At 37.6% G+C, this 19807-nt stretch overlaps 1 long non-coding RNA gene across 1 annotated transcript; it reads left to right on the top strand.

The window, feature by feature from the left end:
* The first annotated feature begins 17123 nt into the window (after positions 1–17123).
* LOC118498714 lies at positions 17124–19477 on the top strand. Its single transcript, XR_004901183.1, has 2 exons — positions 17124–17490; positions 18813–19477. It is a non-coding gene; the product is annotated as an uncharacterized LOC118498714 (long non-coding RNA).
* The last annotated feature ends 330 nt before the right edge of the window (positions 19478–19807 follow it).

Genomic DNA, 19807 nt, shown 5'->3' with positions numbered 1-19807 from the left:
ATAGTGATAGTGATTTTACATATATCCATGGCTATTTGCTCTTTCCCACTGTAAGTTCTATAGCATTAAGGATATTTTTTACCTCTTTCACTTTTGAGTCTCTGGTGCTTAGCGCAGCCCTTGGCATCTGACACTCAATGCGTATTTGCTAATGAATTAGTGAAGTATACCCCGTTCTCCAGCACACCGTGACCATAGGCCTAGCAGCATATGTCTGTCTGTGTGTGCATAGAGTGGAATGCAGGGAGTGTGCTGTGTGAGCTAAATGTGTTTCCTGCCAATTCCCCTAATGGTTGTATTTGATCATAAATGTTGGCTGTCACCTTTGGTCATCTAGTTAAATTTCTAAGTGTATTTGCTACTCACACATCAGGTTGATTAGAGATGATTTGCTGATCTGTTTTACTTTAGGTAAATAGAAGTCTAGTGTTCCACACTATGCAATTGAATCAATTTGGCAGATTGCTTAAAGACTACTTAACACATGTTCTCCAACCGAAGGGTATTCAGACTGAAGCTATAGCATCAGCAAATCGAATACTCAGTGAAAAGTGCAGAGGAAGCTGGTTCTATATTGGCTAGATTGCTATTAAATGCAAGACTTACAGGGGAGTGAAGGGTGAGAAAAGAAATCAGTAAGAGAAGGACATGGGTCGGGTGGGTGCCACAGAGTGGCTATGGGCTTTGCAAACAGGACCTCAGTGTTCCCTAAAAAAGCCCTGCAGTTGTCATTTAATCCCTTTCTTATCAATTAGGAACTGATATTCAGGGTTTAACTGTCATGTAGGGACAACTCTAAAGAGGTGATATTCAGAGAACATTAGTGATGCTCAATTCCTACACTTTTTCCTTTAGGCTCAAATATAACTTTCTGGGGGAAAAAACTTCCTTTAACACTGAAGCTATTCTAAGCACTATGCTAGAACTGTCTTATTACTTATTTGCATATATCAGTTGAGTGTAAATCACTCAAGGACTCAGATTTTGTCTTGTCTATTTACCATTTTCTCACCAGCAGAAGCATGCTGGCTTTAAAGACTGCTGAATGAATGAATGAATGTCCAAAATTACTTCACTTAAAAATTAGTTATGTTTCTGACTTAAAACAGACTCCTTTTTTCATACCATGTGTTTTCAAATCTAGGTTTTATTATTATTCAGGTGTGGTAAGGCCAGCAGATCCGGGGACATTACCATTGAAAAGAGTCTGTTACTCACAATTCCCAAGAAGAGGGGGCCCCTTGAGGAAGCACCAAGGTCAGAAGGAGGCTGAAGGGATGAGAGGAATTTAGGAACAAGCTTTATTGCAGTTTTCATGGGGATCAAGGCAAGACAGGATAAGTAGGCCCAGTGATTGGCTAGGCTGAATGTTCTCAGCAGGCTCTGGAACATATAGGCTGTCCCGAGTTACCTGGTGATCAGTACAGGGGTGACTCAGGCACAGGGATAGAGCTCCTGAGTGCAGAAGCCCTGAGAGAGCCCAAAAAAGATGGTGGTTTGGACATGGGGTTCAAATTGGTTGGTTTGCATATGAAACACATGCAGGCATGATTTGTACTATCTCTAAGAACTGGCTAGCCCTGGGAGGCACAGTCTTCCCAGAGTCAGTAAGGGCTAAGATGTCAAAACATCAGAATAAAACAACATGCCCAGTATATTATGTCTAAAGAGTAATTAGTTAAGAAAAAAGAATTAGCACAGAATTTAAACTACTGCTCATGAAAGCAAGAGTAAGTTGCTATTATTCATATACTCAAGGATAGAGAGGTGTTAGAGATCCCACATTTTACTGTCTTTTGAGATTAACAAAACCACATTTAAATACCTTCAGGAAAACAATTTCTCCTTCCTCCTCTACCTTTATAGTGTATTTGATATCATAACAACATATTACATCAATTTATCATATTTTAGATGAAGTTTGTGTATAGGTAGAAACCTCAATACTTACCCTCCTTTAAGTAAAGAGGGGCTAAGAAAGGATTGTCTTCATTTTAAAAAAGCAGGACTCTGTCAGACTAGTTGCAATTAGGGTTTTGATGGAACCCTAAATAATTAAGATAAATTGCACTAGAGAGCAAATTGTTAATAAATATTTTTATTGGTAGATTCTTTTTTTCTTGACTTGTGTTCTCAGTAAAAATATTATTGTCACTAAGCAAACATTTTTATGATTAACACAATGAGAAATGACTGAGCTCCTTGAAAAATTTAAGCAATATTTTCCTTTTTATCAGGAAAAACTCATTTTTTCTCTCCTGTATTTTGTTGATTTTATGTGTGCATGCATGCATGAGTTGGTGTGCTTTGGAGCTGTGTCTTAAACTTTCAGAGAGAATTGTGTTAACTTGGTTTGTTGACCATTTCTGATATTTTGAAAAATGCATTGCATGGAAACTTGCAGGGAAGAATTGTAGGCTGACAGAATTGGAAATGTTTAAGTACTCAACATAGGGAAGTTCACAAGGGAAAATCTGTTAGTGGCAATGTGAGGCTGTATTGAAATTACTGAAGAGGCAGCAAGTGCCCTATTTGAAGCAGTTTCTGGGTGTTGTTGGGAGGAAGTATCTAGCCAATTTTAAAGAATTATTTTTCTAATGGTTTATTCCTAACTCAAATGAGAACCTGATGGTAGGAGTGTATTCCTGTATTGTAGTCTGTCTATTTAGCTTTCAGGTAGCTGTTACATTATGTTTAAGGCTTGGAGTAGGGTAATTTTTGTTGCAAAAAGAAAAAATGTAACACAGCGCCTTTCAGCAATTTAGGTTCCATGTCTTTGATTCAGATGGCAGATGATAAATGTTTGATTTATTTTCACAGACAGTGACTAAAAGAAAAATCAAAGAATGGCTTCCCAGGATCAAATAAGAGGAAAGAGATACATAACCCTTTTTGGGGTTTTTGTTCCATATAAGCAAAGATATTTCTGAAAGGCAATAAAATAGAAAAGGTACAGTTCCAAGTATTGCTGATGTCTTAAGTTGAAGGTTAGAGAGCATACAGCCAGCAAAATCCTGCTTTTAAAAACATTAAATCAACATATGAAAGGTCTAGAAACTTCTACTCGTGACATAATGCATCCCAGATAGTTTTATTTATTCACTTATTTAAAAATATACATTTAATGAAAGATTACTATCTATCAGATCCTGCTCTGAGGTATACAATAGAGGACAAAATTAGAACATATGTGCTATTTGCAAGCATTTAAAGACAGTGCTCAAGTTCCTCTGATAACTGAATCAGCTTTAGAATGGAACCATTCTGTAACAGGAAAGTTCACCTATACTTTGCCATGTATAATATGTACGTACTTTTTGCCCAAATTTCTGAGGGAAAGATAAAGATGTGCATCATACCTGGGTATAATGATTACATACCATGGGTATAATAATCCCATGTATAATGCACAGAAAAATGTGGGGGTTCACATTATAGAGGGCAAAGCACTGTACTTCTCTGATGCTCCCTTTCACTGAGTGTGCATGTGTGTGTGTTTGTGCAAGTGCATATGGATATGTCTAGTTGGGGGAATGCAAGGAGTTTTATTTAATAACTATAGAATTTGTAGGTAGATGTAACTAAAGGATAGAAGTCACTTTAAAGAACTAAATATATGTCAAATAATGTCTTGTTCAATAAAAGCTGAACTTTCTTCTTTATCAGATCTGATACTCTTTAGATTATAATTTTATGATGGTGTGTCTTTTACACATCAGTGATTCTCAAATATGCCTGGGGAGATATAAAAGTTACTAATTCTTGGGTCTAACACCTGCCATCCTGAAAATTTTATTTAATTGGTGTATTAGGGTTCTCCAGAGAAGGAGAGCCAGTACACGGTGTGTGTGTGTGTGTGTGTGTGTGCACACGTGCGTGCGTGTGTGTAGATTTAATGTGAGGAATTGGCTCACTTGGATATGGAGGTGAAGAATGCCCACAGTTGGCCATCTACAGGCTGGAGAATCTAGTATCATTCCAGCTGAGTCTGAAGACCTAATAACCAGGGGAGCCAAGGGTTTAAATCCAAATCCAAGGTCAGAAAAAGATCAATGTCTCAGCTCAAGTAGGCAGGAAGGAACAGAATCCTCCTCTCCTTTCCTTTTTGGTCTATTAAGGCCCTCAACAGATTGGACAATGCCCACCCTCATTGGGAGGGCAGTCTGCTCTACTGAATCCACTGATTCAAGTGCTAGTCTCATCCAGAAAGACTGTCATGGACACACACACAGATATAGTGTTTTTCTGGGCACTCTGTGGCCCCATCAATTTGAACCTAAAATTAACTATCATGATAGGTCTGGGTATAACCAAGCATGAGTAGTTATAAAATTTCCCCTAATTTCACTTTTAGCCAAGGTTGAAATTCACCATTCTGAAACACTGGTGCCCACAGTGTGGTCTCTGCGGTCTCAACATCACCTGGGAAGCTGTGTGAAATGCAAATTCTGGAGTCTCACCTGGACCTATTAAAACAGAAACTCTGGGTACAGGGGGCTGTAATGTGTCTTTTATCAAACACTTTAGATGGGGATGGGAATTAATTTGCATTTCTAATCACTTCCCAAATGATGTTGATTCTACCTCCTAGTCCAAAGGCAACGCTTTGAGAAATGCTGCTCTAAAGCCAACTTCCATCTGCTTCTTTCATGAAATCTGCTCACACTTAATAGAATGGAATTATCAGGAAAATAAAAAACAATATCTGACAGAATCAGCTAGTACAGACAATCAATTCTGATGTTATCTTCTATGATAGTTTACTGGGGAAAAGTTTGATTTGTAATGTAAGTTTAACATTTTCCATTTATCTTCTACTACCACAGACACTCAACTTGGAATTTAAGTTGGTTCTGCTGTTATTCACTCCCTGGTGGAAATAAATATCCAGGTGTTGGAGTCACCGAAAATGCACCTGACTCAGAGCCCACTTCTGTATCAGTCTTCAAGTTAACTTCAAACCTTTGCCAGATATGCTGACCACCTGTGAGAAATAATGAATCAATCTGCTGATCCAGCTGCAGCCTCTGAGGGCTGTCCATTCCAGCTCTCCTATGGGATGAAAGAGGGCTTTTGGCATTGCAACAGTCTAACATGGGCCATGTTAGAAAAAGAGAGTTGACTCAGGTCTGGCTGGCACAACGAATATGTTTGCTCCTTTTGTCTCTACAACCAAGCCATGTGTTTCAGTGCAACTTTAATATGCCAGTGGAACACACTTTCGTCCATGTGACACAAGGTCTGGGCTAACTGGCTCCCATTCAAATATGAATGCCCCATGATTATTTTCCCGTTTATACTTGCTGGTGTCTGACTGCTGGAGTGCAAGTCTTTGGAATCTGTCAACACCTGCTTTGGCCCAGAATTGGTCGTATGATTCCCCATGTGTCTCATGGATAGTGGGACTAAATATAGACCAAAAGACAATTTATAAAATATTTCTGAGATCTTTTTTTTAAAAAAAAAATAGCCACTTCTGGGGAGAACGGAAACTCAAATAGTTTTATTGACATAAATAATCATAGACTCCCAGAAGCCCAGCAATTATGAAATATATCTGATCATCAGAATCACCCAGGAGGTGTAAAAAGAGAAATAAAGGAGCCCAGTCGGAAATTTTCCTTTGGGTAAGGCTACAACAGGTTATAAGTTTTTTCTGTTAACTCCGCCACAAATTTCTTTCTCCCCTGTTACAGCACTTGTGATCCACTGGCCTAGACCCTTTGTGAAGCACAATTGATATTTGCTTCAAAATGAACTTTTTTCCATTATCACATTCAGTCTGGAAAAGGTAACAATGATTCTGAATCAATAATAAAGTCAAATTAATCGATAAATTCATATGAGTTGAGACTTTGATTCTATCCCAGCTATACATAACTATATAACTTGGTTTATGACTTAACCTCCTTTAAACTCGGTTTCCTTCCTGGTAAAATAGGAACAGTAATTCCATAGTATCTTAAGGATAAAATGAGTTGAAGGCTATCAAAATATTTTATAAATAAATATTTTATAAATAAAGCACAATATATATTTAAGAAATGTAGTAGTAGTATTGAATAATGTTTATTAAGCTTAAATGATAAGGCTCAATTACTTATGTGGGAAGATATGAAAACAAATGGATTTTAGGAATCTTGATTTAGAGAAGCAAACAAAACAAATTTACACAAAATAAAGGATGAGGCATACACAAATATTTGGAGGAGGTGTTACATAAATATTATGTGATTTTTTACTAATTCAACAAATATTTTTATATTGAGTTCCTACTATGTGCCAGGAGTCTACTGAAATTACCAATCAGTGACAGAGAACATTTTGATATTTGTCATCCATTACCACAGAAACAACTGCAAAAGAAACTAATGAAAGATCTCGGTTAGCTGCATGCTCTCTAAAGGAGAAACTCCACATTACTCAACATGGCATATGAGGATTTCACAGTCTGGACCCTGCCTGCCTTCCTCAGTTGTGTATCATGGGAAGGGCCATGCTCAAGTCACACTGACTTTTAAACTTTTACATGGATAAGGTGCCCTTTCGGGATTGTGATCATTTGCATAAAGACTGGCTCTATTTCTGGAAAACAAATTGCTATTAATTTCCCTAAAAAGATTTTTTCCCTAATTTCTATTAATTTAGTTTTAAGTTCATAGAAAGGAAATTGTTTACCTGAGATGCAGCTGAAGTTTGAGGAGCCCCACAAACCTGCTTATCAACTAGGGAATCAAGTCAAAGTCAGTGCATGCTCGCACTCACCTCAAATGCACACTTTCCTGGAAGACTTTTTCCAGACAGACTTCGTCCTCCCACAGCCCCTATTAATACTGCTATTGAGGAAAAATGATATTGTTTAGTATCATCTGTATGTATTTCTCTTCTCTTTTAACCATAAGCTGAAAGTCAAGACTCTCACATAATCCTCTCTCTATCCTAATGCTTATTGCTATTCCCAGCATGTGGTAGGGGTTGAACAAATATGTGAGAAAGAAAGAAGAAGGGAATGAGGGAAAAAATAAGGGAGTGAGGGAAAGAAAAAAAAAGCCAGACATCTTAAACCCAAACGCCCCCTGGTAACTCACAGTGTGGCTTTTGTAATAGTTAACCAGGTGTTCCCAGTGATGAAGCTATAAATATGAAGTATGTTTAGAAATCAGCAGACCTTTCCTCAGATAATGAAAGAAGAAAAGGTAAAGCCAGGTGACACACTAAGTCTGAGGTCAGCACCTAGAGCTCTGTGGGCAGGGAGCCAGCCAGGAACAAGGTCATTGAGAGAGGGAGGGACTCTGTTGGCCTCCAGGTGTGTTTGTGTTTGTACACATTAAGATAAGTGTGTTGACAGTGCCCAGGAGAAATACTCAGGGAACAGTTCCCAAATCTGGTCCTGGGAATTCCTAGGAGAAAACTGTGGGCACTGATCCTGGAAGATGATGGGTGGAAAATGCTAGTAGATGCTTCAAGTTTCTTGGTTCAGGACAACCAAGAGTCTGTTTAGGATTCCTGGGGTGTGGGTCCCCCCACCAGAGGGTTTATTTATGTCAAGGGGTCTGAATTTCTAAGCTTTTGAGGTTCTTTCCTGCTATACTAGCATCACATTTAGATTATATTGAAAATGGAATTGTCTTTAGAAAAGCTTGCAGTGGTGTTCTCTCTTAAAGTCTAGATTTTCCCCTATCGTGAGAAGAACTTCAGTCCAGAGTTCCTACTCTCGTTCAGGCAACTGCCTGCAGTTGTGTGATGTTCACCCACCCTCAGGGAGTAAAGTTTTATTGTGCTTAGTAGTATCCTTTACTACCAGCAAATACTTGTTGAAATATTTAGCTATACAAAGCAAAATAAATACATTAGAGGTTCACTCAACAGTCATTATTTAAACAAGTATTTATTGAGAACCCATTTTGTCTCAGGCACTGTCCTGTGTTCTCTTTGTTTGTGGCTGTGAGCAAGATAGGTATAGTGCCCACACTTATGAAGCTTACATACTAGTAGGACAAAAAGACCATAAATAAATAATTATAAGAATATATAAGGTATTTTCAAAACAAATGACTTATGAGGCAACTTTTGGTAGGATAGTCAGGTAGTTTGCCTCTGGGGGCAGAAAATAAAAGTAAAAAAAGACATTTGAACTGAAGCCTGAATAATGAGAAGGTGTTATGTATGCAAAGCTGGGGAGCATTCCAGACAGAGGAGACCTAAGTGAAAAATTCTAAGACAGGAACAAGTTCTGTCTGTTCACAGGAGAAAGGAAGTAACGAGTGAGGATGTTGGGGACCACCCTGCCTGGTCTCAGGAAGCTGTAACCCTCTGTGACTTAGGCTGAGTGAGAGACCTCCGGACCAGGAGCCACTAAGGAGACAAAACTTATTTCCCTGGCACGAATGCTGCCTGTTCTGTGCCTGACCTCCTAAGCTTGATCAGTTAGCCAATGACGGGTAAGATTTCCCACGGAGGGACTCGCCTAAGACAGGCATGATCACGAGGAGACCTCTGGGAAGAGACTTGGGGCTGTGGAAATGAAGGGGTGATGGACATCAATCCCTGCCCCCTCAGCTTTGTCAAAGCCTGAGTCCTTGTTCTTAGAAATGAGTAATCCAAGTCTCCTGGCTGCCTTTGTCTCCTCTGTTGACTCAGGCCTGTGGACATAACAGGGGCTGTGCAGCCCAGACCAGAGTCAGCGGACCCCCAGGGTAATCAGGCCTGGGACATAGGATATGCAAGATCCTGTGAGATCTGTTTGTTGGAGGATGTTATTAAATTAGAATATGAAGGCACAAGCAGGAGACGAGACTAGCCTTTTAGGTCCTATAGTGATAAAACCCTAAACTCTGCCCAGAATCACGGCGGGGGTTCTGTCTGCACCTTTTTAAGTCACCTACTTCTTTTGATCTTTTCTGCCAAACTGTGAATCCACAAACTAAGTCTGTATTCTCAATAAAAATCTGCTTGGGAATGGAGATGGGGCACCCTCCACTAGAGAGAGTGGCCATTCCATTCCTATTTCCCCACAGGACCTGGTTGTCTCTGTGTATGTTTTTCTCGTGTTTCAACGAGCATCCAAAGCAGAGATGGATACTGCTGGCCGGTATCTGCCACATGAGGAAGGTAGAGAAACATACGAAAGGAGGGAACCATGTACACAGAGCCCTTGTAGACAGTGATAAAAACTTAGAATCAATTTTATGTTTCAAGGAGAACATTTAGATTTTAAGCAAACTAGTACTATAGAAGAATTTATGTTCACGAATTTCACTTTGCCTGCAATGCACAATGAAAAGAAAGTAAACATTAATTGCTGCTAAACGGGAACAGAAGTGTTTCACTGTGGAGGGATGGATATTGAGTTGTAACTTGAAGACAGTGTAAGGGTTTACTAGGCAAGACAAATGCAGAAAAGGTTATTCATCTTTAAAAAAATGCATAAGCAAAGCCACAGAAGCATGTGGTTTTCTAGATGTTTAACATGAATGGAGATATATACTGGAAGTGGTCTGCAAAAAATATGTGAATTTAGGTAAAAATAAACGGCTCACAAATATTGAGCCCTTATAATGTTCCAGGCAGTGGGTTTAACCATTTACTTTGGTTGATAGCAAACCCACTGTATTTCCTGAGTATATTCATTCTCCCATTCCTTGAGTATTTCACATCTTCTCATGCCTCAGACTTTTAACTTATCCTTATTCTCTGACTCATAACTGATGATTTTGTTCCTCTTATTAGTAAGCCAATGAAAACGATCAGAGGTAAAATTCCACTTCCAGCATCCGATCTACTAACTTCCTTCCACTTAAGCCCATACACTCTGCTTCCTGATATTTGTTGTGGGTGACTTGTCCACTCCTGTTCCAGTCTAACACTAACATTTGTGCTTGTGTCTGGATTCCATCACCTTCTGTTTTCAAGGCTTTGCTTCAGTTGTAATTACTTCTTTTACTTCTTTCAGGTTTTTCCTCTATTTTTTATCATTTTGTTCATTATAAGACCATGATGTGATCTCCTTAATTAAACAAACAAAAAACCCTCATGACTATTTTCCTCTAGATTGTACTCTATTTCTCTTCTTCCCTTTGGAACAAAACTTATGAGAGCTGCATTGAATCCCCACAGTTTCATTTTGTCTTGAAGCTGCATCAATCAGGCTTTCATCACAACACCACTGAAACCACCTGAGGTCGCTCATGATCTCTGTGTGACAAAATGCCCATATGTATTCTCTTATTCAACCTTTCAACTACATTTAACACAGCTGGTAACTAACTCTTTGAAGCTCTTTGTTCAGTTGCCTTCTAATACTCCACCTTCATTTAGTTTTTCTCAAGTCTCATTGGTTACTGCTTTTAACTCCTCTTAATTGAGAGTCTCACCATTTCCCTAATTCTTGTCATGTAACAAGACTCATTCCTTGGACTTCTTGTCTTCTAAATCTATATTCACTACTCAGGGTAATATTACTTCTCCCACAATTTAAATGCCATATATGTGCTAATTGTAATAACAAATATTTGATGTAATATAAATTTACATATCAAGGCCCCTCTCTGTTCTGCTATCCATAGGCCTTCTTAACATCTCAGAAATCACTTCATCATTTCCCTTAATATTGCATTTCCTGCAATAGGTATCATACGTATAATACTTCCACCTTTAAACAGACTCCAATCCCATTCCAATCCTAGTTATTGACATGTAAAAACTTGATCATGCTCTTTATACATTGTTTTCACAATTGTACTCAAAAGTTATTTGTCTCAATCATGCTTTATCACTCATAGTTATATTGTGGAAGTTTCCACAGGCTATATGGGAAAATATAACAATGTATTGATTTTACAGTTAATGGATTATGTGCTTGTATATGATTGTTTTGTTTTTAATTTCTCAGTTTTAAATGATAAATGAAAAAGAGTCTGACATTTTCTCAAAGGTTAAAATAGTTATCATATGACTCAGGAATTATACTTTTAATTAAATTTCTAACCAAGAGAAATAAAAACATATATAAATACAAATATATGTACACCAATGTTTATGACATTATTCATGATAGCCAAAGGTGGAAAAAACCCAAATGTCCATCAACTGATGCATGGCCACACTCATGATATAACCTTAGCATGGAATATTATTTAGCAATAAAAAGAATAAAGTATACATACATGCTGTAACATGGGTAAATCTTGAAATATTTTAAGGACATTTTATTGTATGCACTACTTGGATTCTACTTGGATTCAAATATTTTTCTCTTATCGTCTTAATGTTTATTGTATTTCTTTATATTTACTGCTCTATTTTCTCTTTCACCCACTAAAATGTCAATGTTAAAAGATAAGGATCTTGTTTTGCTCACTGGCCATAGTGCCTAGACCAATCAATGCCTTGTACAAAGTTGACATTCAATAAATATTCATTGAATGTAAGATTGAGTGATGATCAGATACATTCCTTATAATAACCTTATGAAGCAAGTGCTACTGTTATTGTTTTTATATCACAGATAATGAAAACAAGATTTCAAAAGGTTAACTAAATTTCCCAAGCTATATGTATGTGAAGAAGCATGTCTCTAAACTTCTGATACCAAAGGCCATACTATTAACAAAATTTATTAACAGTGTAAAGTGAACTTTGAGATTTAAGATAAACTGTCTGAACATAATAACTAATAGCAAGTGGTCTTATAGTGAATGCCTCAGTATTCTGAAATTCCTCCTGATTAAGCTAGAGGTTAAGTGAGGTAGAGCTTCTAAGTTTAGGCAAATGTAAAACAAAATAAAAACAAGTTTGTATAGATTCTTTTGAAGTTCTAAGCCCTTCCCTTCTAAATTTTATTTCTGTATTTGGTTTAACCAGTTCTTTTTCTCATGGATAATTACTGTGGCCACTTGTGTCAAAAGTAAACTTTATACACCCTTTGATTTCCTGCTTTCCTTAGTTATGGGTTAAACATTCATATTGTGTCAAGCTTTTGCTTTGCTCTGAGCATTAGGTTAAATGTCAGAGCAAATCCATGGTCTCCAAGATTTCTGTCCTTCTTTCTCTGAAGTCCAGGAGAGCTTACCCACAAGAGTAGCCAGCTCTCTTCTCAAAAGGTGGCCAATTAATCAGATTACTCAAATGTTGTGGTCTTTGATGTGTTTGCTATTCAGTTATCAAATGCACACCCACAGTGTTCTAAAACATCAGAACAAAAAGGAAAAGGAGAAAGGATTTGGTGCCTAATGCTTTTTGCTTATTGCTTCTTCTTTATTTCCTTCAAGTCTTATTGGGCAATTAATAAACTGATTTGGCAGATGGAACAAAACTGAGGCATTAGAAGCCTCTTAAGGTAAATTATATTTTTAATTATAAATATGTCTATAAATAAGGAAATAGACAAGTGCTTCTTCTTGACTTAATTTAATCACGGGTTTGTGATTTACTTAAACAAATTATTTTAGGATAGAACAAAATATGCTCTTTTTCTGTCATTGAGTTTCAAAGGATAAGTGAATGGAGACATCCTGCAAGTTTCAAACGAAGTAAGGATTTGATATTTAAGAAGACAGCAGTAGGAGCAAGTGGAACAAGAGGAAGGAATTGGATGAAGAGTCAGCAAACGAAGACAGTAAGTTATAAGAGGCAAAGTTTTTGCCAGGATTTTACTGCTGCAATGTTTATAGAGTGCAGAATTTGCCGACTTTTCAAAAAGCAAGGGGACTTGATATAAGCCTTGATTTGACTTTCTTCTCCAGTATGGCCTTAAGGTCAAATCTGAAAATATCTGCATTTCCACTGATAACATTAGTTTCCTGGAGGGTTTAAAGATCATTTAGGAGTTAACCTGAAGTACTTTAAAATGCAATTCTAATCTTCATTTACCATTGTGTCTCCAGCATTCAGCAGAGCTACCTGATTAAATAATGTTGAACATTAGCACATCTATCTTATCTATTTTATCTATCTATCATCTATTATCTGTCTATCTTCTATCTATCATCATCTATGTACCTCCACAGTGTCATTTCTACACTAATCCTAACCTATGTGATATGGAGAGAAATAATCTTTTAATTTACTGATGTAAGTTAAAAACCCAGTAACTCACCTGGCTAATGAGTTTTATGTTGTTCAAAATTGTGCTGCCATGCCCACTATGAATCTATGACAATGTAAGGAGAGAAGAGCAAGTCTGATGGCATTCAGTACATGGCTACAGAAGAACTAGAAATGACCAAGCTAGGATGCAGAAAATGTTTGCAAGACTCTCTTTATGGAAAAAGCAGCTGGGTTTTTTTAGAAGAATACAAGTGTGAGACTAAAAAGGCACTTTCCTCTCCCCACAAAAAGCTTCTCACCTTGAAGGGATTTGGCTAATGCTTGAAATGAAAGACACTAACAGAGAATAGTTAATGGCTTTCAGAAGTTATTACAGATCAGTATTTTTACTCCTTTCACTCCCTTGGAGAGCAATGGGTAGCATTTTGTCATTTGTGATAGTTGACCTCCTCACTGGTAGTATCATCACACTTCACACCCTGGCCAAAATCCCCAGTGTTGAACTCAGCAGGAAGTTAGTGTCATTTAAATCCATGGCTACTATGGGACAAAGAGAACATAAAAGCAGAAAGTTTTTATATTTCCATATACCAATTGGTGATAAATATATATTTTATATAATTTTACAAATGACAAGTAATCCAATAGGAATAAAATTAGTTATGAGGAAATATTTTCTTTCTCTTGCTTATCTCTTTTATAATTATTCTATTATATGTTAAAATAAAGAAAATATTAGGTGTAGAGATGAACTATTTATTGATAAGTAGATATATTTGTTATCTAGCACTTTTATACAAATTCAAACAGAATCATATTTAAAATGTTATTATGCATTATGTATGAGATCTGTCCAGAAAAAGCCCAGCCATTGTTTATATAAAGGGGAAGGTTTGCATGACAACAACATAAGCCAGCAGCCAAGGAGAGTGGACTGGAACGAGAATGCGTGAACAACGACAACTTCACTGTGCTAGTCAGTAGCAGCAGTAGACACTGTTGAGTGAGCATGTGTACTGTGTGGCTGTCACATTCAAAATGACTGGATGAATAGAACAGAGAATCTGCATCAAATATTGCATTAAGCTTGAACAGTCCTCTGCAGAAACTATTCAAATGATTCAGAAGGCTTTTGGGGATGACGTAATGAATGCAGTACAAGTAAAATTGTGGCACAGATGCTTCAAAGATGGCCAGGAAACAGTTAGAAGTGATCCACAGTCTAGAAGGCCTGCCGAGTTTTTCAGCAAAAAATCAAATCACCCACATCAATTAGCACACTTACAGCCCAGATTTGTTGTTCTGTGACTTCTGGTTTTTCCAAAAACATAAATCGCCTTTGAAAGGGAAGAGATTTCAGACCATCGATGAGATTCAGGAAAAAGGGGTGAGACAGCTGATGGCAATTCCAACAAAAGAGTTTGCAGAGTGTTTTGAACCGTGGAAGAGATTCTGAGAAAACTGTGTGAGGTCCCGAGGTGCTACTTTGAAAGAGACTGAGGCATCATTGTCCTATGTACAGTGTTTCTTGTATCTTGTATCTTCTTCAATAAAAGTCTCTATTGTTCATATTACATGGCTGGATACCTTCCAGACAGACCTCTTATAGTTGTATTATTAGTGTGTAAAATATGATGATGATGAAGATGATGTTGCTTCTATAGACTTTGGGATCCAAATTTTCATAACCAAAAATAATATTAAAGTATTCATTCTTAATCCAGTCTACCAAGGCTTTGCTAGACTTACAGCTTCCTATCTTTGATCCATCAGCAGCAAAGGAAAAATAGGACTAGGGAAGAGCTGTCCTTTTCTTTCTGTTTTTACTAAAGGAATTATTGTACTGAAATATCTACAGCTCAGAGGAACTACACATTTTGTGGCTGGAGGGTTTGGCTTGAAATGCTTTCATTAGATGAGACAAATAAGATTTTGTTGAGCTACTAGGGAGGTACAAGCTCTCTGAGCCAGACAAGAATGTTGGATTATAAGAGGCTGTACATTATCATTCAGCTACACAATGTGCATGATCTGACAGGCTCGGAAATGAAAACAAAGGTGAGAGTAAGTACTTATAATTATAAAGATAACCTATAATATTGTTTTTTTTTCTTTTTTTGTACCATGAATGACCCTGTATGTTATATTTTATATGGTTGGAAAACAGGTGAAAACTTTTAATGCTTTTGAAAGGAAAATATTAGGCTTATTAATATTTTTAAACCATGACAAAACTTTTATTTTGTTGATGATTCCTTATTTGAAGCAGAATAAAATAATGTGAACTAGGTGATATGTGATCATAACTATACACTCTTGTTGATGAGTGGAGAACTGTATTTGAAAATGTTAAGCCATTGTGCTTGAATTTTTGAAAATTAACTGCAATGAAAGCACAAAAAATGTGGATGTTTCTGACTTGACTTTTATAAGTGTGGTGGAGCACAGAACAGGTGTGGCTGTGCGCACATTAAATTGCTTCTCCTCCGCTCACCCATCCCAGCCTCCCAGCGCACTGCCTTTCACGCACCCATGTTTCACCAGCCAGATCATTCAGCTTTTATTTAGAAGGCACCCTCAGTTTACCTCAGTCATTAACATTTAATAAGTACAAAATCAGTCTTTAAATAGGTATATTTTAAATTCTATAATGCATTTCTGAGTGGCTGTGATATGATCCCTCTCTTAATCTACTCAGAAGTAATGATTTACTAATTTTTTTGACATTTTCAAATATACAGATAGTTACCTTTTCTTTTTGATCTCTGTCACTTGACTGTTATAATAGGATTCTGTTCAGAAAAAAACAACTAGTTTTGTCTGCAATGACCTCACAGACTTGAAATGCACAATGCATAGAAAATCTTTTTGTGCCTAGAGTTTAATGAAAGTCTGTTTCTAATTTGATGAATACATTGTGTCTAAATCTCCAACATAAAGGTCATTTGTGTATGGTGAATTCAAAGCAAGGCTAGGTGATGCAGATTAATTTCATGACAAGCAACAACACTAATTACAGTTTTCCATTCATTTAATATGATATATAAATACAAGGTCTGACACTATCTAAGAAGTTTTGGGACTTTTCCTTCTCTAGATGAAAAGTGTTAACTAAATCCTTTAGAGTGCTTGGTTATAATTACTGAGTCTGTTTGTTGGTGAGATAATTGCATGGCTTGTTGCCTGATCCACTCACAATAAGAAAAAGGTAGGCTTTAATCTTTCTCAGTCACTGAATTGCTCAAATTAGAGTATGACCAAAGGTAGGGACTTTAAGGCAGAAGCCAGAAAGCTTGACATGGTGCCAACATCCCAGCATCATATTTAATAGAAGGCCCCAAAATATCTTTCCATGTATATGACAGATGAATTTGCCTGGAGGTCTTATCCACTGATTTTGGAATACTTATCAGGAGCTAGAAATCTTTATTAGATGATATCACAAGAAGGAAAAAAAAGCCTGCTGGTCAACTCTGTCCAAAGGCTATAAGGATGAATCTTACTCCTATTGATCTGTTTGAATTGGAAAATGAACTCACACTGTATGTTGGACATTTGTTTTCTGTGAAACTGTGGATGGTTGCTTCCAGATCTTGTATTACAGGCAAAATTAAGGATTTTTACTCATAGAAATGCATTTTTCATTGTTCATTTTATTCTTTAAACCTTCTTTATACCTTCTATAGTATCTCCTTTTTAATGTCTGATTGTGGCTTCTTTGGAATGCAGTGGGAAAACTTACTGACAAAAGAAAGTCTTCAGTAAGAAAAGAAGCTACTCAGCAAGAGAGAGGAAAGTTTCTGCGTGGTGGGGAGTGTGGGCTTATGAGCAGTAATTTATTATCCTTATCCTACCTTCTTTACTGATGGTTTTGGGGTGTGCCTACTAGGGGAATAATTTTCCTCACTGACGGTTGTGTGTGGAAAAAAGAGATTCTTTGTTTGTTGTTCTGCTCTGTTTGAACTACAGTAATATAAAAAGCCAGCCACTGCCAAGTCTCTGTGAGAGGCTGGGTGTATACTGGAAGCAGGTTGAAAGTGGGAGGGTGAGCGAGGGGGTGGAAGCTGATAGGTAAGCTTGTGTGTGTTTCAGACCCAACAGCAGGTTTTGCGAGTTCTGACACTGATAATGAGTTTGTTCTCTGAAAGAAGTCTGGGCCTCTGTGTGGATAAAACAAACATTTTAAATTGAAACTCATAAAAGAATGAAAGAGCCAAAACATTCTTATTTATTTTCTCTGTGAGGGGTAGATGGAAGACTTTGGTGTCTGACAGGTGCAGCTTATGAGCAGCCTGGACAGCAGCCAGAAGGTCTTGTAAGAACAGACCAAGAAGACCACACCTGCTGATTGAAAACACTGCCTTCTAACACAACAGAGAGACTTGTGTCAAATTCCACCCCTGCTTCCCACTTTCCACATGGACTGATTTTCATTAAATGAAGGTTAATGCTAAGTCTGCAGTTCCAGATCCTGAAGTATTTCAACAGACAGACAGTGTACCCACTTTAATTTTTTACGAGCATGGTCTTGCCTGGAATGGAAAGGTTCATTTTTTCATTTTCATCCTACTGCGGTCGACGAATGACTTTGTGTGTCCTTCAGTGTCCTTTACAGGACAGTTAGTTATATTTTTGCTCCCTAGTCATGAGTTAGTTTGTTGAACATGGCTTTCCACAGCCCAAGGCATTGTGAAAGTCTGGTAAAGGTGAAAGTCGTGTCCTGTGCCTAGAGGGCAAGTAGAAGAAGGCTTCAGGGGAAGCTCTTGGGAAAAAATTCTCAACATCTAATGTGACATGGAAGAAAGAAAAGGGCTCCAGAGAATAGTTGCCTGGATTAGAAACAAAGAGGAAGAAGCAGCTATCAGGTGGGAGAAAGCAGGAAAAGAAAGGGAACTATCTGTGTCACAATTTTAGAAGAGTCTGCTTACAAGAACCTTTATTGCTAACTCTTGCTTGAATATGTTTTGAACTACTGACCTACGAGTAAACTCCTCTCCAATTTCTGTTCAATTCTTTATGTTCATTCTGGTTTTTTCTTTCTTTCTTTGAATTGCTATGTATATTGGTTAGAGCTGCTATGTATATGTTAGCTATGCATAACAATTAAGGTGGAAAAGAACACAATTAACTCATCTCTCACATCTTTTGAAGTATTGGTGTGGAAATTTTGTCCCCTCCCCCCAAACGATGCCAAAGATTCCAGGCTTCAGAAAAGCCATTCTTATATGGTTTTTCTGGGTATTAAACCCACACTACTGAGGTGGTTTTTGCATTTACCTTTCTCCCAGATACTGTTATGCTCCAGTTCCTGACACTGAGTTTCTTCATGTTAGCACTGGAACACCAGCTCCTAGTGTAACTGACCTGGGGGAAGCTGGCTTCTCACTTTGTAAATAAACAAATGCCTTAGACTGAGCAGTGAATAACTTCGGAGCAATGGATTCTTGGCACTACAAGAAACCTGCACTCCATGTCTATGTCCACACAAATATATATGTATAAATATATATGGAATATTAATTTCCCTGTCATCTCCACTGCCTCTTTATTCTGTATCTAAGCCCCAGCTTCACACACTTGAGGAATAAGGATTTAATATACCAGAGGAGAGGATAATTAACTTGATTTTCCCCTCCTCAGTGAGAAAAACAGGATAAACCGTTGTTATATACAAAGCAGCTGCTAAGAAAGCAGAGCAAGTCATTAAAATCTAGATTATCTGTCTTCTGTAATTAAATTCTTTTTTTTCATTCTTTTTTCTCCAGGCCAGTACCAGGTCCCACGGGCCTGGTTTTCACATCCTCCCAAGTAACAGGCTCGATATGAGCAGAGGCAGTAATTAGAAACTTTTAACCCATTGGGATTTTGTTATTTCTTCCTTAAGGGAAGTTTGGGAGAAACTGTTTTCATCCAAAAGTTTTTATAGAATTTGACCTATGACTCTTACCAGGAACATGTATGTCATTTACTCCTTCATGCACATAGGTTCTAGTATCAATCATCTTTGTCTTCAAACATCTTACCCATGGCGACCAACAGCACCACTGCATACCTCTCTAAGTAATGGGCTCCATGTGCAATATATGTGTTGCGTAGTGATGGGGATAAAGGCTAAGCTTCAGTTTGCTGCTGTCTTATGAGCAAGTATGATTCTGTTTACATCCATGCATCCTTGGACCTGCAGTGACATCATGTTCCAGCAGGGATGCCAACTTGCAGCCTGTGGACTGCATGCAGCTCAGGATGGCTCTGAATGTGGCCCAACACAAAATTGTAAATTTGCTTAAAACATTATGAGGTTTTTTGTGTGTGTGATTATGTGTCACAATGTATTTAAAGTATGGCCCAAGACATCTCTTCTCCTTCCAGTGTGGCCCAGAGATGCCAAAATGTCAAATGCCCCTGTATCTGAGCAGATACATAGTGGATTCTCAGGGGAGGGGGGAGGAAAAGGAAAAGAAAGGAAGAACTCAGGAATTATCAGAAACAAGAAATTCCCTTCTTTCTCCATTCTTTACTCTAAGCAGCCACATGTGGGCTGATTTAGAATATCTTCAAAAAAAGAATTTTAGTATTAACTGTCAAAGTTATCATAGATTTTTACTAAGTATAAAAGAGACAGAACAATTTAAATGTTTCTGATATAGAAACACTGGCATTTCTATCTGTGTAGACCAGCTGGGTGTCTCACTTGATCAGTATCCTCTTAGCATTTTCCTTGTGATTTGTGGAGATTAAGTGCCTAACTCCACCTGCTGGA

Source organism: Phyllostomus discolor, chromosome 2 (assembly GCF_004126475.2).
Source record: "Phyllostomus discolor isolate MPI-MPIP mPhyDis1 chromosome 2, mPhyDis1.pri.v3, whole genome shotgun sequence".
Taxonomy (NCBI): Eukaryota; Metazoa; Chordata; class Mammalia; order Chiroptera; family Phyllostomidae; genus Phyllostomus; species Phyllostomus discolor.
Note: the sequence above shows the minus strand (reverse complement) of the source record. Positions and strands in the feature narration are given on the sequence as shown.